At 38.6% G+C, this 23,546-nt stretch overlaps 1 long non-coding RNA gene across 1 annotated transcript; it reads left to right on the top strand.

Annotated features, from left to right (window-relative positions):
* Positions 1–1,936: 1,936 nt before the first annotated feature.
* LOC309625966 lies at positions 1,937–16,983 on the top strand. Its single transcript, XR_014242841.1, has 2 exons — positions 1,937–7,352; positions 16,577–16,983. It is a non-coding gene; the product is annotated as an uncharacterized lncRNA (long non-coding RNA).
* The last annotated feature ends 6,563 nt before the right edge of the window (positions 16,984–23,546 follow it).

Genomic DNA, 23,546 nt, shown 5'->3' with positions numbered 1-23,546 from the left:
TACTCTACTAATTTCATTGCTTCGCTCTAGTAGCCTTCTGGTAGCATCTTTAGGATTCTCTATGTATAGTATCATGTCATCCGCAAACAGTGACAGTTTTAATTCTTCTTTTCTGATTGGGATTCCTTTTATTTCTTTTTCTTCTCTAATTGCTGTGGCTAAAACTTCCAAAACTATGTTGAATAATAATGGTGAGATTGGGCAACCTTGTCTTGTTCCTGATCTTAGAGGAAATGGTTTCAGTTTTTCACCATTGAGAACGATGTTGGCTGTGGGTTTGTCATATATGGCCTTTATTATGTTGAGGTACGTTTCCTCTGTGCCTACTTTCTGGAGAGTTTTTATCATAAAAGGGTGTTGAATTTTATCGAAAGCTTTTTCTGCATCTATTGAGATGATCATATGGTTTTTCTCCTTCAATTTGTTAATATGGTTTATCACACTGATTGATTTGCGTATATTGAAGAATGCTCGCATTCCTGGGATAAACCCCATTTGATCATGGTGTATGATCCTTTTAATGTGCTGTTGGATTCCGTTTACTAGTATTTTGTTGAGGAATTTTGCATCTATGTTCATCAGAGATATTTGTCTGTAGTTTTCTTTTTTTTGTGACATCTTTGTCTGCTTTTGGTATCAGGGTGATGGTGGACTCATAGAATGAGTTTGGGAGTGTTCCTCCCTCTGCTATATTTTGGAAGAGTATGAGAAGGATAGGTGTTAACTCTTCTCTAAATATTTGATCGAATTCGCCTGTGAAACCATCTGGTCCTGGGCTATTCTTTGTTGGAAGATTTTAAATCACAGTTCCAATTTCAGTGCTTGGGATTGGTCTGTTTATATTTTCTATTTCTTCCTGATTCAGTCTCAGAAGGTTGTGTTTTTGTAAGAATTTGTTCATTTGTTCCAGGTTGTCCATTTTATTAGCATATAGTTGCTTGTAGTAATCTCTCATAATCCTTTGTGTTTCTGCAGTGTCAGTTGTTACTTCTCCTTTTTCATTTCTAATTCTCTTGATTTGAGTCTTCTCCCTTTTTTCCTTTATGAGTCTGACAAATGGTTTATCAATTTTGTTTATCTTCTCAAAGAACCAGCTTTTAGTTTCATTGACCTTTGCTATTGTTTCCTTCATTTGTTTTTCATTTATTTCTGATCTGATCTTTATGATTTCTTTCCTTCAGATAACTTTGGGGGTTTTTTGTTCTTCTTTCTTTAGTTGCTTTAGGTGTAAGGTTAGGTTGTTTATTAGAGATGTTTCTGGTTTCTTGAGGTAGGATTGTATTGCTATAAACTTCCTTCTTAGAACTGCTTTTGCTGCATCCTGTAGGTTTTAGGTCATCGTGATTTGTTTCTAGGTACTTTTTTGATTTCCTCTTTGATTTCTTCAGTGATCTCTTGGTTATTTAGTAGTGTATTGTTTGGCCTCCATGTGTTTGTATTTTTTACAGATTTTTTCCTGTAATTGATATCTAGTCTCATAGCATTGTGGTCGGAAAAGGTAGTTGATACAATTTCAATTTTCTTAAATTTACCAAAGCTTGATTTGTGACCCAAGATATGATGTATCCTGGAGAATGTTCCAGGAGCACTTGAGAAGAAATTGTATTATGTTGTTTTTGATGGAATGTCCTATAAATATCAATTAAGTCCATCTTGCTTAATGTGTCATTTAAAGTTTGTGTTTCCTTATTTATTTTCATTTTGGATGATCTGTCCATTGGTGAAAGTGGGGTGTTAAAGTCCCCTACTATGATTGTGTTACTGTTGATTTCCCCTTTTATGGCTGTTAGTATTTGCCTTATGTACTGAGGTGCTCCTGTGTTGGGTGCATAAATACTTACAATTGTTATATCTTCTTCTTGGATTGATCCCTTGATCATGTAGTGTCCTTCTTTGTCTCTTGTAAGTCTTTATTTTAATGCCTATTTTGTCTGATATGAGAATTGCTACTCCAGCTTTCTTTTGATTTCCATTTGCATGGAATATCTTTTTTCCATACCCTCACTTTCAGTCTGTATGTGTCCCTAGGTCTGAAGTGGGTCTCTTGTAGACAGCATATATACAAGTCTTGTTTTTGTAGACATTCATCCAGTCTATCTCTTTTGGTTGGAACATTTAATCCATTTACATTTAAGGTAATTATCGATATGTATGTTCCTATTACCATTGCTTAATTGTTTTGGGTTTGTTATTGCAGGTCTTTTCATTCTCTTGTGTTTCCTGCCTAGAGAATTTCCTATAGCATTTGCTGTAACACTGGTTTGTTGGTGCTGAATTCTCTTAGTTTTTGCTTGTCTGTAAAGGTTTTAGTTTCTCTGTGGAATCTGAATGAGATCCTTGCTGGCTAGAGTAATCTTGGTTGTAGGTTTTCCCCTCTCATCACTTTAAATATGTCCTGCCACTTCTTTCTGGCTTGCAGAGTTTCTGCTGAAAGATCAGCTGTTAACCTTATGGGGATTCCCTTGTATGTTATTTGTTGCTTTTCCCTTGCTGCTTTTAATATTTTTTCTTTGTTTTTAATTTTTGATAGTTTGATTAGTATATGTCTTGGCATGTTTCTCCTTGGATTTATCCTCTATGGGACTCTCTGTGCTTCCTGGGCTTGATTGACTATTTCCTTTCCCATATTAGGGAAGTTTTCAACTATAATCTCTTCAAATATTTTCTCAGTTCTTTCTTTTTCTCTTCTTCTTCTGAGACCCCTATAATTCAAATGTTGGTGTGTTTAATGTTGTCCCAGAGGTCTCCAAGACTGTCCTCAATTCTTTTCATTCTTTTTTCTTTATTCTGGTCTGCAGTAGTTATTTCCACTATTTTATCTTCTAGGTCACTTATCCATTCTTCTGCCTTGGTTATTCTGCTATTGATTCCTTCTAGAGAATATTTAATTTCATTTTTTGTGTTGTTCATCATTGTTTGTTTGCTCTTTAGTTCTTCTAGTTCCTTGTTAAATGTTTCTTGTATTTTCTCCGTTCTATTTCCAAGATTTTGGATCATCTTTGCTATCATTATTCTGAATTCTTTTTCAGGTAGACTGCCTATTTCCTCTTCATTCGTTTGGTCTGGTGGGTGTTTACCTTGCTCCTTCATCTGCTGTGTGTTTCTCTGTTTTGTCATTTTGCTTAACTTACTGTGTTTGGGGTCTCCTTTTCGCAGGCTGCAGGTTCGTAGTTCTCGTTGTTTTCGGTGTCTTCCCCCAGTGGCTAAGGTTGGTTCAGTGGATTGTGTGGGCTTCCTGGTGAAGGGGACAAGTGCCTGTGTTCTGGTGGATGAGGCTGGATCTTGTCTTTCTGGTGGGCAGGACAACGTCCGGTGGTGTGTTTTAGGGTGTCTGTGACCTTATTATGATTTTAGGCAGCCTTTCTGGTAATGGGTGAGGTTGTGTTCCTGTCTTGCTAGTTTTTTGACATGGAGTGTCCAGCACTGGAGCTTGCTGGCCGTTGGGTGGAGCTGGGTCTTAGCTTTTTTTTTTTTAAAAACATCTTTGTTGGAGTATAATTACTTTACAATGGTGTGTTAGTTTCTGCTTTCTAACAAAGTGAATCAGCTATACATATAGATATTTCCCCATATCTCCTCCTTCTTGCCTCTCCCTCCCACCCTACCTGTCCCACCCCTTTAGGTGGTCACAAAGCACCGAGCTAGTCTCCCTGTTGGTCTTAGCTTTGAGATGGAGATCTCTGGGAGAGCTCACACCAACTGTTATTACTTGGTGCCAGGAGGTCTCTGGTGGTCCAATGTCCTGAACTCAGCTGTCCCACCTCAGAGGCTCAGACCTGACATCAGGCTGGAGTGCCAAGACCCTCTCAGCCACATGGCTCAGAAGAAAAGGGAGAAAAAAGAAAGAAAAAAATATTAAAATAAAAAAAATTAAAAACCTCATAATAATAAAAAAAAGAAGAAAGCAACCAAACCAATAAACAAATTCACCAATGATAACAAGCCCTGAAAACTATAGTAAGATAAACATAAAATCAGAAACAAGTCAGTCACAGACAGCAAACCCCAAGACTACTGTTGCTCCCAAAGTCCACTGCCTCAATTTTGGGATGATTTGTTGTCTATTCAGGTACTCCACAGATTCAGGGTACATCAAGTTGATTGTGGGGATTTAATCTGCTACTCCTGAGGCTGCATGGAGAAATTTCCCTTTCTCTTCTTTGTTCACACAGCTCCTGGGGTTCAGCTTTGGTTTTGGTCCCACCTCTGTGTGTAGGTCACCCTCAGGCTTCTGTTCCACCCAGACAGGATGGGGTTAAAGCAGCAGCTGATTAGGGGGCTCTGGCTCATTCAGGCTAGGGGGAGGGAGAGGTACTGTAGTTATAATTGGAATGCAGGGCGAGCCTGCGGCGTCAGAGGCCGGCATGACGTTGCAACAGCCTGAGGCGCGCCGTGTGTTCTCCTGGAGAAGTTGTCCCTGAATCATGGGACCCTGACAGTGGTGGGCTGCACAGGCTCCTGGGGCGGGGGGCAGCATGTGGATAGTGACCTGTGCTTGCACACAGGATTCTTGGTTGCTGCAGCAGCAGCGTTAGAGTTTCATGCCTGTCTCTGGTGTCCGAGCTGATAGCCGTGGCTCACGCCCATCTCTGGAGCTCGTTTAGGCTGTGCTGTGCCTTCTGTGGGCAGATGGGGAAGGAGTCCCCTCTCCTCGCACACCCTGAAACAATGGTCTCTTGCCTCTTCGGCAGGTCCAGACTTTTTCCCGGACTCCCTCCTGGCTAGCTGTGGCGCACTAGCACCCTTCAGGCTGTGTTCACGCAGCCAACCCCAGTCCTCTCCCTGGGATCCGACCTCCGAAGCCCGAGCCTCAGCTTCCAGCCCCCGCCTGCCCCAGCAGGTGAGCAGACAAGCCTCTCGGGCTGGTGAGTGCTGGTTGGCACCGATCCTCTGCTTTGGGAAGCCAGCATTCAGTAGGTGTTCTGTAGGAGCTGTTCCACATGTAGATGTAATTTTAATGTATTTGTGGAGAGGAAGGTGATCTCCACGTCTTACTCCTCCACCATCTTGAAGGTTCCCCCTCATCTGTTTTCCAACAGTACCAGGAGTCCTAGACTTCCCTGGTGGTGCAGTGGTTAAGAATCTGCCTGCCAACGCAGGGGACACGGGTTTGAGCCCTGGTCTGGGAAGATCCCACATGCTGCAGAGGAAGTAAACCCATGTGTCACAACTACTGAGCCCGTGCTCCAGAACAAGAGAAGCCACCTCAATGAGAAGTCCATGCACCGCAGCAAAGAGTAGCCCCTGCTCTCCACAACTAGAGAAAAACCCAAATGCAGCAACGAAGACCCAAGGCAGCCAAAAATAAATAAATAAATACATCTTTTTAAAAAACAAAACAAAAAACAACAGTACCAGGAGTCCTGATTGGCTATGTGGGCTGTCCTGGTTACAATTTGATAGGACTGTGTCTGTGTTCTCTGGTGAAATATTGTTCTCTTGGCTAATGTTAACCTTTAAACCTTGTTAAGACCCAAGATTGTAGGAATGGAAAGCAAAACACTTACTAGTGGTCTATTACTGTAACAGTGAAGGGGCTGCTCTCACCTCTTTCTCACTGTTTCCGGTTCTTAACTATGGCGTCCACAACACAATACATTGACTGTGGATTTGAGAGTCAAACAGAATATTTTAGGACCACAACCCAAACTCAAAGGGTGTTGTCCCTCGGCAAAGCCTTCAGCAGTTCGGTCTACCATTCTGTCACCTGTTTTAGGATAAGAGGCGCCTGGCAATGCTAGTCAATGTCTTGGGTGTGAGCCCCTGTCTCCTTTCTTTGCTATAAAATGAGGTGTTTATTGTTAGTGATTAACAAGTCTTTCTGAAAGTCCACGAATGGTGATTCTGGCAGAAGTGTTGCAGCAAGTGAAGGAAAATTCATATCAATATTATAAAATAAAGAGTTTCCCTCTACATTATCAACAGTCTAATGTAATCAGCCTGCCATTGGATAGAGGGCTAGTCCTTCCTGGGATGGTGCAATCCAAGGATGCTCGGAATTGGTCTCTCCTTTACAACTGGGCTCTCAGCAGGAGCAATAGCCCGTCAACCTTGGTGAATAGAACTGAACATATTTATGACCAATAATTATTTTAGATATGTGTATGAGTGAATTGCTTCTCTGTTTTGTATGCTTGCCCCCACTTCCCCACTCCCACCACCTCTCTCTCGTTCAGTTGTTGAGGCACATCTCTGGAACCTGTCTAACCTTGTCTTGGCTGAATTAAAGGGCCAGGAAAGTTTCCATAGCAAGTTAAGAGTTAGTAGGAAAATCAGGGCTCCTGGGTTCTCGATCTGGTGATGGTAGCACCAGCTTTTCCTTAGTCCAGCATCCCCCCCAGGAGTTAGGAACTGCTTCAAGGTTAAGAGGTAAAAATTTGGGAAGGAAGAGTTGAGGACAACCAAGGTGGATGACCTCCTCCTCCTTATTTTAGAGCTTTTGTTCACTGGAGGCCTTATTTTATATTGCAATTTAAGACACTTGAAAAGCACCTCATCAAACAAGCATGCAAAGATGAAAGAAGTGTGGAGCTAATTGGGGGCAGTTAATTTTTAATTGTACTCTCTCTCTGCTCTGACTTTATTTATTGCCAAATAGCTAGAAGGCTAGAACCCACCAGAGGGGAAATCACCAGTTCTGTGTGAATGGGAATGTCATTACAGTACATGGTTCAAAAACAGATTACAAGTGAGACTGACATTTTTCAGAACAGCTTGTTTTTTCCTCCTTAAATGTCATTTAACACAGCCCCATCTCGACAAAGCCAAGGTGCACAGAAATGTACAAAAGCCGCAGCTCTCACAGTCCCCTGGCTTCTACTGAAGGGAAAGTTCTGTTCCAATTACAAGAAAAACATCAGGGCCCGAATTAAGAAGGAAACATCAGTTAGAAAAACAATCTACTGATCTCTTTAGAGTCAGTTGAATGACCAATCTTTATCATTTGGAGACGTAAAAAATAAAAGGAAAATTTGTGCTGTTATGAAAGATTAGATTGGTTTTAAATCATCCACGTACTCAAAGTTTCATTGCTTTTCACCGAAACACAGTAATGTTGCCCTGGAACTGCACCAGTCTGTGACAGCTGATGAAATCCACCAGGCTGGCTGCACTGCTTCCGAAATGATGCGCTGTGAGGTGAGTAAAGCCCAGAGTTTGTCAAAGATGCTCTCATACAATTGGGGTGCCGATGTCAAGATGTGGAGTGAGAATTGGGACATACTATTATGGATTGCATAACTTCTTTAACTTTTTTCAGATCTACTGATCACAGATAAAATTACACACAAAAATGAAATCAAGAGAACGAAAGCTATTGTCACTCTAAATCCTGTGAAAATACAGATTTTAAGGTAAATCTTTTGGGAATACATGCATTCTCAATTACGAATGAAAACGACTACAGTCAGCTCCCAATAACAGAAATAAATCAGAGTGTGAATTTCTTGGGAGATGTGCTGATGAGTTGATAAGTGTTGATAGTTAAATACAACAGTGTTATAAGTTCTTATTGTATTTGTACCGTGTTATACCCTACTTATCAAGTGTAAATCAACTTAGTATCTCTAAGACAAACATCAAATCCTGATAACCATTTATTTCTAATATACAAAGAATCTCATTCTATCTCACCTTGCAGATAAGCCTAAATGGAAGTGCCTATATGAAAAGTAGGATTTTTAAATATTTTCAAGTTGTTTTGTTTTTCCCATTTTGCAGTGGTTTTGCTGCTTGGAAGAACTGCCACAAGGGAATGTTTTATCTTAAATTGTACTGACTTGGTTTTACAAAAAATCAGTAACATGAGTACTAAGTATTCTAATTGGTGAACACAAGTAACATACTCCATAAGGGTGTTAAGTTAGTTTTTTGCCCATTTTATGTGTACTCAAATCCCCAGATTAGTGCATTTATCATGATAGCCTTTGAGTGTTTCCTTTGTAACCCTTAGATCCAGGGACAATATAGTACATGTGTTTCTAATTGACTTGCACTTAGCTCATGGAAGTGTGGTTTTGTGGCGGCAATGTGATGTCCAAGAAACTGTTGGGAGGCACTTTCCTTGGAAAAAGGAAGTAATGTTCTTTTATTTTATAGTTCACCAGCTGACTTCTAAAGATTGGAATTTATTTCTAATGTACGAAATCACAAAGTTCAAGTATGTTCTAAATTTGGCATGGCGTCCTTCCATTTCTGATTAGAATGATGTCATGGTATAAAGCTAAAAGCAAAGAAACAACACCTCAGGACCAAGGAAGCAGATATTGCATTTGCAGGATTTCTTTCTCTTGAAATTCCCTTTGTTGAAGCAAAAATGCTTGTGTACAGACATGGTCAATCTGTGATGTCATATTTCCCAGTAATTCTAGAACAATTATAGCTCCTTGAGCAAATTTGTTTAATATCTTTAAAATTCGCTTTAATGGTGTCTAAAGATTTTATTGCTCTGTAGAATCCTTCCAACCTGCAACAAATAGTATGTTTAAATTTTGATAGTTCCATTTTAGAAAGTAAACCATGCATTTCTTTCAGCATTATTGGAGAAAGCAAACAGTGTGGGGTAAACTTCAAGCTTTCAGAGCCTTGGATCTTTCTGCTTTCTTGGCTACGTGATTCTGTACAAAATACTCTGTGCATCAACTTCTTCATGTATAAAATGGATAGTAATGCTCACCTGCAATTATGGCAAACAAAAGCAAGTGGTATTAAAAAAAAAAAAAAAAAAAAAAAGCAAGTGGTATCATGCCTGAAAAACAAGTAATTGTGGTTGACATTTGTAGCCACTCAACAAATGCCAATTTCCTTCTGTCTCACTGCCTCAAACAGGAAATCTCTCTACCATTATTGACAACTAATCCATATAATGAGTTTTGCTAGATAACAAAAAACTGCTTTTAATCACATTTCAGGGAGTGAAATTCCTATGGCAACCGAGATTTATTATCTTCTTGGAGACTTCAAAGAGTTCAATGGATAGTGAAACTACATTTTGAACGCTAATTTAAACATATTTAATTAAAATTTTCATCATGCCTGGTAGACTTTTTGACCTCCCTACAAAGAAGAGAAAGATTGGAGAGCTTCTGGCCACACTCCTCTTTCTCTCACCCTCAGCCTTTCTTTTATCACTGCCCTGTCTTCCTGAGCATCTTATCAGCGCTGACAACATCTATCAGGTCTGTGAGCTGATCCACCAGAGCACTGCTGGGAACAAATGCCATTGTGAGGATGTTTAGTCCATCACAAATCTTTTATTTATTTATTTTTTTGGAAACAAAGAGAGATTAAAAATATATGCGTGTGTGCCCATAAGTTAAAATAATTGTTAAAGTCCTTCTCTAATGTTTGCATTTTGAAAATACTCATAATTTACTATTTCACCAAAGCATGTCCATAGTCTATGCGATACTTTGTTATTCCAAAATATAGGATGGGGCAGGTACTCATAATCCACAAACCCCATGTAACCCATCCTGTGTATGAGTTGTTGTATCTGTTCCCTCACCTGCTCTCTGATGGAGACCTTGCTGGTGCCCACCACCATGAACATAAACTTTTACAAATTATTTCAGGTTGTTTTTCGCTTAAGTGTCTCTGTTCTCCTCTTGGTTCTTGTACACCCATCATCTCCAAATTCATGAGCAGCATTGATTAAAAATATTTTTTGTCTGTAGCTAATAACACTCAGCTTTACAAATGAGTGTGAAAAATCTAGCCAAGAGAGTTGTCTGTACACACAACCTGGAACAGACGTCGCAAATGTAGCATTCTTTTGAGAGTTCTTTTTCTAGCATGTTTCGAATCATGCTGGTTGGCAAAACCATCATGTGGTACCCACATGGCTGAGAATTATCTCTAACAGTACTGATATGAGTTTGTGGACAGAGCAGAAAAATGGAGAATTACTGAACACTCAGTGAGGAAATTTACAATCTAGGATAAAGTAATTATATAAATAATAATATACAGAAGGGTTCAGGAATTAATTTCTACTTTTTCTTTATTATGGCATTGGTCATGGTGCTTGCTATGGACTGAATGTAGTGCCCCCGCAAATGCATGTGTTGAAACCTAATCCTCAGTGTGAAGGTGTTAGGAGGTAGGGCCTCCAGGAGGTGACGAGGTCATGAGGATGGAGCTCCCATGATGGAAATAGTGCCCTTACAAGAGGCGTGAGAGACATGAGCTCCCTCCACCAGGTGAGGACACAAGAGGCATCCTTCTGCAGTATAGGCGTGGGTACTCACCGGACCCTGGATCTGCTGGTACTTTGATCTCGAACTTCCAGCCTCCAGAAGAGTGAGAAATCAATGTCTGTTGTTTAACCACTCAGTCTGTGGTATTTTGCTATAGCAGTCAGAACAGACTAAGTCAGTATATGCAGGTAGTAGTATTTAAAAAATAATCACCTTTGTGTTCCAATTTGGATTTCCATATGCATAATTTCTAGGTTACATTTCTGTGCATTCCATATTCCCATAGGCCTTCAGGGCCAATGTTGCGTTACCATGTTTGTGTGAATCCTGGTTAGATTTCTGAATTTTTGCTTTCTAAATGTTTACATTCACTTTTAGTCCATTGTGTCACAATGGTAATTTGGAGGAAGAGGCATTAATTAATTTTCTTGGCAAATCAACTCATGTGTTCATTTGCTTCTCCCCTCTTCTCTTAAAGTAGTTCCTCTTTTATTACATCCTCTGACTCAGCTTTCCTGTAGCATCGATGAGGGGAAGGGAGAAAAACTGAAATAGTATTCTCCAGTTTTCATTATGACTTTTCTCAGTTGCCACAGCAGCTATGGAAAGAGAAGAAATCCCATGCATGATTTAGAGCAGGGTTTCTCGGCCTTGGCACGATTGACGCTTTGGGCTGGGTCACTCGTCATTGCCGGGCTGCCTTGGGCACTGCAGGATGTTTGGCAGGCTCCCTGGCCTCCACCCATTAGATTCCTGTGACAACCTCCTCCCTCATCAAGAAAACCAAAACTGTCTCCAGACATTGTCAAATATCATGTCTACAGAGACAAAAATCACCCTCAGTCGAGGACCACTGGTTTAGAGCCAGTACCTTTTAATAAAGAAATTACATTCAGAAGGATATTTTCATATGTAGTTACTTGAATAGCTTGACATTAAATGGTATGCAAAATAATTTATTAATAGTAACTACAATACAATAATACCTTTCTTATCTTGAGCACCTAGTACGCACAAAACACTGTGTTAAATTCTGCACATGCATAGTCTAATTTTACCCTTAACACGAAATGTCTTCTCGAGGTATATATAGACCTGGACAGGATGTACAAACAAACTGAGAACTTCAACTTCTAATGCCTTAAAGGCTGTAGAACGTATCCATTGTCATAGCTTAATACATCTTCCTCAAGTTATTCAGCATCAGTTGGTCTGTTTTATTTTTTAAAATATTTTCAGCCATTGATTTTGATTAGAACGAGGAGTCATTAAAAGATACTTACCTCAAATTCCTCCTTTGAAATAAATCCTGTCATTCTATTTTATTTTTCTATGTTCTCATCAGTGTTGGGCAATACATTTAATTGATTTTCCTTTCTGTCTTCTACAGCAATCACATCAAATTGTGTATTTAAATGCATTCTTGCCATTTAAACTGTCACTTTGGGGAGTAAACTGGCAGTGGTGTCTGCCTTTGGCCTATGGGAATTATTAGTAGAATGATATTACTTTGCTACACAGGTTTTCTTCTCCACTGATGAAAATTGATTTTTAGTATGCAGTGCAAGATTTTTCAACAGAGAGAAATGTACAGTGGATACAATTCTTATGCTATGTCATATGACTAATTTTACACACACGATTTTCACATAGTACAGAAGAGAGATTTTTATGTTCATTAAAACAATCACATTCATCTATGATAATTTCTCCAGCATATGGTCCTGTTATCAGAAAATCTGTGGGCAGCTTGTCCAGCTGAGGGAGTGGAAATTCATAACTCACTGTCAAGTCACTGATGCACTGGTAGAGGCTGAAATTAAAACTGTGTCTCAAGACAGATTGACATTCAAGGCTAAGGTTCTTCCATCTCCTACAATTGATGATAGAATTTCACTGGATGGGCTCGTCTGGGCAACTTGAAAAATTATTTCATATCCTGAATTCCAATGATTAATACGTATTTTATTCCTCTCATAAATCACAGACTTATGGAAGATAAATGAACATTTTCTATGTCCAGAGTGCATCAATAAAGAATTTTGTATGTTAAAGAAAAAGTGACTCCCAAGTTATAAATGTTAAACTTGCTATTGAATTCCAAAAGAAAAGTAGTAGAACGATCTGCCCTGTTGAAGCTGCTGGGCTTCCTTGTGTTGTAATCATTGAGCACAATCAGGACCTATTTCCAACGTGCTCCATTTCTCCTGCTCCTCCGTTCCTGTCTAGAAAGAAAGAAAACTTTTGAAGAAATAACAAAAATTGTCAGACATGAGTTTCATGGATCATTTCAATCTACATGTGGCAGCCAGGAGGGCGCCTGGCAGTTTGGGTCTTCACATGATCCAAGAGAGAAGAAAGGGTGCTATGGACATAGTTCAGCTTTGAATTTGACAAACATCAGATAGAGTTGCATCATTTAATAGCAGATGAAGTAACAGCAAATACAGGGCTGGAGAATATGACAAGCAATATTAAACAAGAAAGTTGTTCATCAGAAGAACAGAACTTCATGAGCAACTACAGGGAAGTTTCTAAAAACCCCTGGTTGTTCTTCTGAACAAATACAATTTGAAGTGATTGCTGGTCATGAATTCTATATTAAATTGAAAAAGTAATGTTTAGACTTGTTGTTTCCAAGGGGTAGAGGGGGTGGGGGAGAGATGGATGGGGAGTTTGGGATTAGCAGATGCAAACTGTTATATATAGAATGGATAAACAACAAGGTCCTACTGTATAGCACAGGGAACTATATTCAATACCCTGTGATAAACCATAATGGAAAAAAATATGAAAAAGGATATATATATACATATATATATATATATATGTATATATATGTATGTATAACTGAGTCACTGTGCTGTACAGCAGAAATTAACACAACATTGTAAATCAACTATACTTCAATAAAATAAAAAAATAATGTTTAATAATTTATAATTTATCTCATATTTATTCACATGATATTTTGATCGCCTCCTATTCCAGACATCATGCGAAGCACTTAGGGATAAACTACTACATAAGACAGTCACCGTATTTCATTTCTTACCAGGTCTTCACCACTTAGTGTAATAGATACCCCAAATATTGGATATTTTTGCTGTTCCAGAAAATAAGATAGATAATATGAAGAATAAAGCCTGGTCATCATTAAATATATTGAAAAGATAGTGAAAAGCTGCTTTCACAGAAGTTCTAAGCAATTAAGTATCACCTATTTATTCAACAGAAAATATTTTAATAAGACTTTGAGACTATCGATGTGCTATTTCCTGTGGCTGTCTCTGGTTTTAGAATGATAAAGACCTGTTCTTCTCTGCTCTTATGGATTATCTATTCTAGATTGAAAAAAACAGCCCAAGCACATAAACAAGTAAGTGAGCAGGGTCACCACCATGTAACCTGGATGTAGCGCAAGGAAGGGGCTGGCTGGACTGAGGTATTCTCACAGAGCGTCCTGATGGAAAAGCCAGATACAGTATAGTTTCCAGAGTAGCCTCTTGGAAAAGTTAGCAATTGATCTGATACTAGGTCTGGCTTCTATTATAAGAAGCCAGACACGTGAATATCTGGGGAAGAACATTCCAGAGAGAAGTTCAGTTTCAGAGAAAGTGCAAAGGCCTCCGTAGCAGAACGTTGCTAAGAGTTTTGAGAAACTGATAGTATGTCTAGATTGTACTCAACCAGTGGGTGTAGATTCAAGACATTCAAGTCTTTGAAGATTGTATTCTCAATGCACTTGAGACCACAGAACAATACAAAGGAAGGAAGTGGAATGATTGCATTTTTCTTTTAGAAAAGCTTACACTGTCTGTGGTGTCAAAAATGAATTGTAAGGAGTCAGAGCCTGAACAGGTGCTATTTGGCAGCTATTTAGATGTTGCACAGGTAAGAAATGATCGTGGCTACATCTAGCAGGTGCGGAGATTCACAGAGAAGTGAATTTATTTGGAATTATTACTGATAGGAGTTACTGAGGCAACTTAATAGTTAAGGAGTCTATTTTAATGCTTTAAAATATTTCTTTTATTAAAATGAGTTACCTTCAGGCATCCAGTATTTGCCTAGTTTTGGTCTTTGGCTATTAATTTTAAAGAACATGCTGATACATTGATCAGGTTTCAAGCAAAAGTTATAAATATTTATAAGATTAGAGACTAGTGCTTATGAATCAAGGAGCTGAATCTACTTGGTGCTTAGGCATTAACAGAAGTAAACTTACAGCTCAGTTTAACAATAGTTCAGGTTTAACAATATCTAAAAACTAAGCAAGAAAGTTATGCTGGTGTTCTTTCCACGTTCTCACCACGTCAAGAAAGTAAAAAATAATTCTATTACTCTAAGAGGCGATATTTCACAGAATGAACAATTTGACTTTAATCTTAAAAACTGAGTATAATTTTGCCAAATAAAAAGAGAGACAGAGAATGGAATATTGCAAATAACAGATAGCACTTGAAAAGGCGTGAGGATGTGACAGACCTATCAGGGAAAGCCAGAAAATGTGGGTGACCAGATCACACAGTAAATGACAGAGAACAGCAGATTGTAAAGCTCAAAATTGGTTGAGTCGAGGTTATAAAAATCCTGCCCAGGAGTTTGGATTCACTGGGAAAGGACCATATTTGGATGTTTTCAAACAGAAGAATAAAACAATGGAATCCGTATTTCAAGGAGATAAAACCAGGACAAAATGGTGAATTAGCACAGGCTGCTAGACTAGTTCTCTCCCCAAATCAACCTTGAGGAAGCTACAAAATTTGGAGGAAAACATGATCTGAGCAGCATGTGCGTGTGTGTGTGCGTGCACACACACATACACACACACACACACAAGCATGCACACAGTGAAATACCCAGGGAGACAGCAAGGCATGAGGTAAGCTGTTGTGTGTATGGGTTGCAGGGAACAGGGTGTGACACTTGGTGTCTGGACACAGCAGTGGAAAGACAAATTGCAGGAGAAAAAAAATCTGCTCTTGCTTGTCCCCAGTTCTACGTCGGGATGATTATTTGATTATTGCTGTCCAATTATTACATAAACTGGAAAGAAGTCATCTTAGGGTAAGCTGCTGAAGAGAACAGGTTGACCAGCTGCCTTTGGGAGTTCACTGCTGAAGAACACCCCCTTCAAATGAAAAAAAGCTGGAGGAACACAAACTAAATAAATTTGCCTGTCGATTCTGCATCCCCTGAAAAGTTTAAAAATGAAACAGTGGCTGGACGGGTCCACCATAATGGAGATATGTTATCAGCAGCGGTTCTGCACATCCTGCTTTGGCCCTTCCTCTCCACTCTACTTAATCTCACCTGGAGGGGCATAGACCACCACCTGCCTTTGGTCTCTCCCTGACACACCTTACACGTGTCTCGCATAGTGGTGAGATCCCCGGAGAGAATGAGCTCAAATGCCAATGACTAAAATCCTGAGGATTGCAACTATGACCAAAGTGACAACGGATGAACCAACATAGACCATAGGAGCCTGAATGGCTGTAAAAGACAAGGAATTTACGATAAAAAATTCTCAAGAAGATGAAGGTTATTTTTCATCTGAAATAGAAATAAGAATTTACAAAATATTGGACAGAAGTATTAGGTAGGAGTTGAAATAAAGGAAGCAAGCACTGGGGAGAGAAGTAAGATGGGTAAAACTGCAGAATGATTGGGGTGAAAGATGAAGGTGAGGAAGCCTAGCAAAAATAGCAGAAATGGATAAACATTCACAAGTGGAAACATCAATGTCTGAATCATAGGAGTCCTGTAAGAAAAGAAAAACTAAAGGAGAAGAGAAACTTTTAAGATCCACTTTCTTAGCAAATTTCTGGTATACAATAGAGTATTGTTAACTATAGTCACCAAGGTGCACATTTGATCCCCAGAACTTACTCATTTTATAACTGGAAGTTTGTGCCCTTTGACCAACATCTCTATTGGTAATAATTGTGTTTACCAAATAAAAATTAAAAATGAATATTTAACTATCTTGGACTATTTTTGATATTTAATATTATTTATTATTAATTAAAATATGTAAAACTTCTAACAAATTATCTTTTATAATTTATTCTGATATTAATGAAGAGGGAATCTATGAAAAGTAGAACTCTATTTTACTTAAGGTTATTTAATGCTTTTAAGCATAATGCTAAATGCTTAAATGCTTAATGTAGTTTAGAGAATTTTGAATTATCCATGCAGTTATTTTTTAAGAGGTTTGGGAGAATTGAGGCCAAATTAGAGGCTTTTTGAGCAGTAATAGTGACGTGTCTGTTTACTCATTGAAATGTGTCTCGGTCAAGACTAAGTTCCTTGAGAGCAGAAATTTGAATGCAGCAGCCTGTTAATCTTTGCTTACTTATGCTTGAAACTAGTAGGTGCTCAAGAAAACTGCTGAAACAAGATGACATCTTGTCATTGGCCACTGCTCCATTTCTGGAGAGCTTGACATGGGGAAACATACAGCAGTTGATTTGAATCAGGATGCTCTGAAAATTTGCTACCTGATTCACCTCTGCCAAGTAAGAACTATTCTATAATGTAAAATCGTCAGTTGCATACCTACTGTGTACTTAACATCATTAAATTTCACATCTACTCAATAATCATGAACAGATGGAATAAGCTGATATAAAAGAGAGTGTTTTTCCCTCTCCACCCACAAACACAAAGTAGAAAAATAGAATTCTCCATCATTTATTTTTTCTAACAAGGACATTTTCGGATGTATTAGTCAAACTTGGAGTCACTCCAACACTAACACTTATGTCTAAATTTAGAACTAATGAACTGTCTGCATGGACCAAACTAGAAAACCCACATTCTCTCCGTTAGCATCAAGGCACTTTTAGTCAACATACATCTATTGCCAAAGAGAATATTAATGTTTCTTACTTAGTGTTACTGGCTCACAAACGAAGACTTCCTTAAAGTGCTTGGGAAAAGCACAAATATCTTCATCAGGAAAAACGAAAAGTTTGTAGAGAAAACTGACTTCAGAGTATCATAGATCTCTCCATCTAAACGGGTCTTTAAGAGTCCTTCAGCCCAATACTGCTTGCCTGCTCATTTCCTTTTAAAATGACTTTCCTGGCTGATTATCCAACCCTCTAAATACCTTCCCTGACCAGACCCTCCCATCCACATTTTGCTACCTCTGACTGGCAGCCACCGTCACAAAACCCAAATCCTTTCGCTATTGCTCTCCCCGAGCACTTCAGATTTGCTCCTTTGGACCCACAGGTTGATAACTCGATCAGAGGACCCATTTTTAATGCTTGATGACAGCCACTGCGTCTCCTCCCTCTCCAGCATCCTATGCCCCTGCATCCCAGCCCACTCTCCTCCAGCCTAAAACGCCAGCTCACGTGCCCTTCCTATGTCATCCTGGCCACAACTTTGTTATGCTCCAAATAACGCAACTTTCCTAACAAGGGCATTGTGACTTTTAAAAGAAGTTAAATGTGGAAGAGACATGAAGAACTGATTGCTAGGGGGTGTAATCAGACCCCCCAACTAATGGTTATGGCTGAAATGAGTGATCATTAAAATAGTACAGTTGACATGGAGAGAAGAGAGTAAATCCTTGACTATTTACAGAATCAAAGGAAGTAATGATCACTTTGAGGGAATGACACCATGGCGATGAAAAACTCAAGGACACCTTCAAGATCTACTTTGGAAGGTTAGTAGACGATACCATTAATTTTATTTAAAAAAAAATTTTTTTTTTTGGCTCTGCCATGCGTCATGCTGGATCTCAGTTCCCCAACCAGGGATTGAACCTGCGCCCCCTGCAGCGGAAGTGCGGAGTCCTAACTACTGGACTGCCAGGGAAGTCCTGATACCGTTAATTTTAAATCAGAACATAAAGGGTAGAGTAAATTTACTTATAGGAGGACACTTATAGTACATTGAATATGTTTTCTTAGAGATGTTTGTTAGAATTGCTAGAGAGAGAAGTTTTTCCTAGTAATTAAAATATCTCTATGCTGGTTATATGTTAAAGCATCTCATAGCTGAGTCCTCTTTCCCAAGCCTAGACCATCATACGTAGTGCTTAAAAAACTTAAGATGTTGAAAATAAAACTGACCACCTTTCTTTCCTAAACTTTCTGCCCCATTTTCACAATCACAGTCACCACCATCCAGTCAATCTTTCACATTAAAAAAAAGTACTGTAGTATTGTCCTGTGCTTTGTCTTTTTTCTTTATTCTAATATTCAATCAATTGCCAAATTTAACTATTAGTTTTATCAAACTTTATCAAACTCAAAAGTGTTTATCAACACTAGATGTTTTTCCCCCATTCTAATGCCGTTCCATTAGCTTTGTCACTTACCATTAGTCCTCAATATCTTGTGTTATTTCATAGCTTCTTACCTGTCCTCCTGGCTGGGAGCTCTGTCCAGTGGAGTCCTGGCGACAGCTTGGGCTGTCATGGAGGAGCCCAATGCTGAATGTTCATGAATTTTGTGAGCTGGGTGTCAAATAATTGCTAGCTTGAAATCAACTATAGTGGGAGAATTTACATGTGGAAATCCACAAACACTACAAATTGAGGCTTGGTCTTTTGTTTCTGATTTTTGTTTTTTGCTTTATCGGAATACTAGCACTCTTGTGTTTCCAGCCTATCTACCACACTGGTAGCAGAATCCTCTTCCTCCAAAAGCAAAGATAGTGCTGCCACAACCCAATAAAATGGGAAAAATGATTTCTATAAATGCAAGAATCTGCCTGAAATACTGGTGAATACAGAAATCTGAGTTCAAGGTATTTATAAGTCAGAGCATTAAAGATTCATATACAGAAAAGCACACTCACGTATAGGTTTCTCTGTAGATAGTTAAAAATGGTGGCCACTCTTGTCCTGATGAAGAAACAGGTGGCAGATTCATCCTCAAGCAGGCTGGAAGGTCTTCTTCCAGACCCATTCCATGGCTCTTTTACACTCGACCAGGCATCTTGGTTAAATGTTTCCATGTGTCCTGTGTTCTATTAGTCAATCGATGTACCCAGAGATGAAGGTGATTCCTGAGTTCTTTCATCTTTGTCTTCTCCAAAACCACTTTATTCTTCTCAAGTAAATATCCTTGTTATATTCAGGATCTCTGATGTGGGGAAGGAGAAAATATCTCTGCAAATTGATTTGCTCAAATATTACCAGAAAGTAATGTTGATTATTTTCAAACCCCCAGAGGTGATTCTCATGTTTCTGAGATGAAGACATGAGGTCGGCTCATATTCTGTGCCTTCACCCAGTTTCCTTCAGGTGACCACATATCATAGAAAATTCAGTCTCCAGAACTGTTCTGTGTAGCAAGACAGTTTCTATTTGAACTCTCTGCTGGTTTTAACTATTGGCCCATTGTTCTTTTTACTTATAAATGTATCATTTCTTAACAATTGATATTATAATTTGATCTGGTCAGCTCAAAATGTCTTTCTATATTATTCTCTCTCAGGTCATAGAACTTATTTTTGTTTATGCTCTGCTCGAGGTAACGTTGGTCTTTCTCTTACAGCTTATCATTATATTAGCACTATTACATTTTGGCTTATAGCATTTTACATATTTCACTGCTTTAAAACTGGCTTAAAAACTGCCAGTACTGGCTTTCTCCTGCCCAAAGAATATTTGCTTCAAAATCTTCTTAAAATAAAATGTATGAGAAGCTCTGGGGTGAGGACAAGACCTCCCGCATTATTTTACACACTAGAGCCTGAAAACCATGGTCCTATAGATCAGGACAATAGCCAAACTCTCTCGTATGAGACACAATTGTCCTTCATTATCCAACTCTTATCATCTTAACTACCTTCAAAATCCCATTTCCAGCCATATTCACCCTACATTTTTTGAAACATCGACGTTCTCAATTTATTCACTGCTCTCTAATCTCTGGGCATATGAGGTGTTTTAACGTTTTCATAAATTCTGATTCTGCATGAGAGGCTTTTCTCTGTATTACTGCAAAGTGTGGTTCGCAAATATCATCTCCTCAGAAAATAATAACAGCTAACACTTATCGAGTGCTTTCAGCATGTTGCCAAGTCCTTCCACGGATCATCTCATTCAATCATTCCTGCGTTTCAAAGAGGAGGCTGTAAGAGAACGAATATGCAGCCCTGACCCATCAAGTCATCTGTGTAAGTTTATACAAATCCAAATCCAGTCCTGGGGACCCAAGTGGTGGATATACTGCCTCTATCACTCTCCATTGCTTTTTGCTGATTTAGTTTATTTATGGCAATCATCAAATTCTAAAATGATCTTTTTCATGTATTTATTTAGGTATTTATGTTCTATTTTTCTCTATCAGAAGCTACGGTTCACTATGATATGGACTTTGATGCCTGGGCCCAGAACAGTCCTTTGTACATGGAAGAGGCTCAATAAATATTTCTTGGATGAATGGATGAATGAGTGGCTGGAAGGAAGGATGGATGGGTGGATGGGTGGTAAATGGAAATATGGATGGATGAATGGGTGAATAAATGGGGGGATAGGAGGATGAATGGGTAGGTGGCTGGATGAAAGGATGAATGGATAGATGGGTGGATGGTGGACAGAATGATGACCCTCTTATCTGGGTCTTTACTTTTAGTGGGTGAGGGGAAACAAATGTCTGAACAGGTACATAAGCTTTCTCCTATTTTCTCTCCAGAGGGTAACCAGTTTGAGGTAATATTATACTTCTTAATGTGTGGTCTGCAGAACAATAACATCAGAATAATATGGAGGCTTATTAGAAATCCAGAACCCTAGGCTGCACCCCAGGCCCACCAAATCAGAATCTTCATTTTAACAAAATTCCCAGTTACTCCCATGTACACTAAAATTTGAGCATGTTTTGGGCCATCATTTTTTTAAAATGAGAGGTAAACAGGAAAGAGCTCAGACTTACAATAAGCTTGTTATATACCTGAGAACACTTTTGAATTAAGAAGCTAAAATTCTTTTGGTTTCAATTTAGAAAAGGGATTATTATTTCCCCTATGTTCAGAATGTAAGAATAATAAAAAATTAAATACCATGTAATGTGGAAAAAATTCTAAGAAAGTCGTACAAAACTAAGCTAAATTAAATCCTTTTTAATGCTCTAAAAAGACGATTTCAGAAAAAAGGATACAATTCATTGGCATTTCTAACAGACTAAGTATTATTCAAAAATTAAAATCATTTTTGCAAATCTCCTTAAATACTAAAAATGTGATTTACTAAAAATAATTTTCAAATCCAATAGAAAAATATGAAAAGAAATGGGACTGCATTATTTCATGGAATTTCTGCATTTCTTATCCTTATGTTTGTTCAGATTATGTGCATAAAGGATAACAACTGTAAGAATTAGAAGCGAATCATTCAGGGAAGGTTCTGGGAAGATGGCAGAGTAGGAAGCGTCAGGAGTCTGTTTCCCCCTCCAGACAATAATTGCTCTGGCAGAATCTGTCTGATGTAACTATTTGGAACTCTGGACTCTATTGAAGGCTTGCAACTTCCAGGGGAAGAACTGAATGGCAAATTGCAGTCACTTGTGGTCAGTTTCAGCTCTTAGCACAGTAGCAGCTACCCATCCCCCACCCTCACCTCCTTAGTAGACACGTGTCCAGGTGTTCCTGGAGAAACTGCACTCAGCAAGCAGGAGCCAGGATGGGCAAAAAAGGACCCTGTCCTCTAAATATCTGGGGTCTTGCTGTGATTGCTGCTTCTGATCACAGAGGTGCAAAGAGGCAGTGCCATTGTTGCCGCTGCCCCCCCAGACCAGCTGACCTGACTTCCAGCGGATTTAAATCACCAGCATCCTGTTTTTCCATCCTTCATTTTTCTCTTTTGCCCCTTTTGGAGGCAGACATTAAAGACTAGGACATTTAAAAGAACTCAGGAAGTTAATCCTAACTAGAGGCCCATCCTAACTATCTTGTTATCAGTTGCTTATCCTTGTGTCTTTACTTGGCCATTGTTTATGGAGAATAGGGTCATAAAATGCCATTTCTCTAATGTATGGTTATTTTATTCATGGTAATGAAATATTAATACAAACATTAAGCACACGTTTATTGAGTAATTAATTTATAGGCTTATTTTATTTAATCCTGACCATAGCTAGAGAGATGGATTATATGGTCCAATTATTTGTATGGATGAGGCTCCTGATGCTTAAAAGAGTATGTAATTTACCCAAGGTCACAGTTAATTAAGACCAGAGTTAGATCGGACCCAGTCTGGCTGGCTCCAAAGTTCTTGGTCATAAACTCTGAGATTCGATTAAGGAGAAGGAAGGGCCTTCGAAGAACAGCTTTTCACCAAAAGGACCATTTTAATGCTGAGAAATCTGAAGTTTTGGCAAGCCAATGAATGCAAGTATGATGGTCACTCATTCTATTTCGGTGAACTAAACACCTGAGGTATTTTCAGAAAAGGAAGGGCAGTAGTGGAATGGGTTTGAATTGGCTTGGGGTGGGGGGAAAGTTTATCATTTTTGAGCAGTGAAAATAATTATAATCTTCAGGAGTAGATTGCATGAAAAAATGCCCCTCTCATTGCAGGTCCATTCTGAGTTAGCTTACATGCCTAGAATGATGTTAATAAGAAACAGGTTATTTAAGATAGGCTTTGATTATAATCACACTCTTGGTAATGTTCTCTGATTTATAAAAATAAGTAATTTTCAAAGTAATGATTCCTTTCATTCTTTCCTTGAATTTTTAGAAACCACTGCTTTACTGTTTTACAATTAATGAAAAATGTCATAAAATTATGCATAACTCAATGCTTTAAAAATCATTGTTTGCCTAGACTTTGAAATGTTATTCAGTACTGTCATTTAAAAATGGCTTTATGTTTAAATATGAAAATTTGCAAGCAATTAGTTCTTTTAGTGGACTAATTGCGGTTGCTATTTAAAACTAAAATTAGACAGTACAGCTATATCAGTATGAAGAGGCAGTCTTCTGCTCTAACATAAACAAATTCGTAGAAAGTTTCCTAGGGCATTTCTAGCTGCTTTTCCCTAGGTACATATTACTTTGGTCAGCTTCTATTCAGGGATATTGGGCTAATGATTAATAATCTGAATTTTCTCTAATACAGCTTCAATGCCATTGATGCAGAAGACACAGTGCTGTCGATTGGGTCATTGATTTTTAAACTTCACATTTCCTTTGTGTACCAAGTTATTAATCAGTCCCAATGGCTCCACTGGAGATGTGCTGATTAATAAACCCTTCTGATTAACTCCCTGATTTATCCTTGACCCAATTATCATTACTGCAAAATTGTTAAAAGTCTTTCATCTTATCGTACAAGTAATCTATAAGGAGTTCGATAGCCACCAAGACACA

Source organism: Balaenoptera borealis (genome assembly GCF_965194805.1).
Source record: "Balaenoptera borealis genome assembly, chromosome: 3".
Taxonomy (NCBI): domain Eukaryota; kingdom Metazoa; phylum Chordata; class Mammalia; order Artiodactyla; family Balaenopteridae; genus Balaenoptera; species Balaenoptera borealis.
Note: the sequence above shows the minus strand (reverse complement) of the source record. Positions and strands in the feature narration are given on the sequence as shown.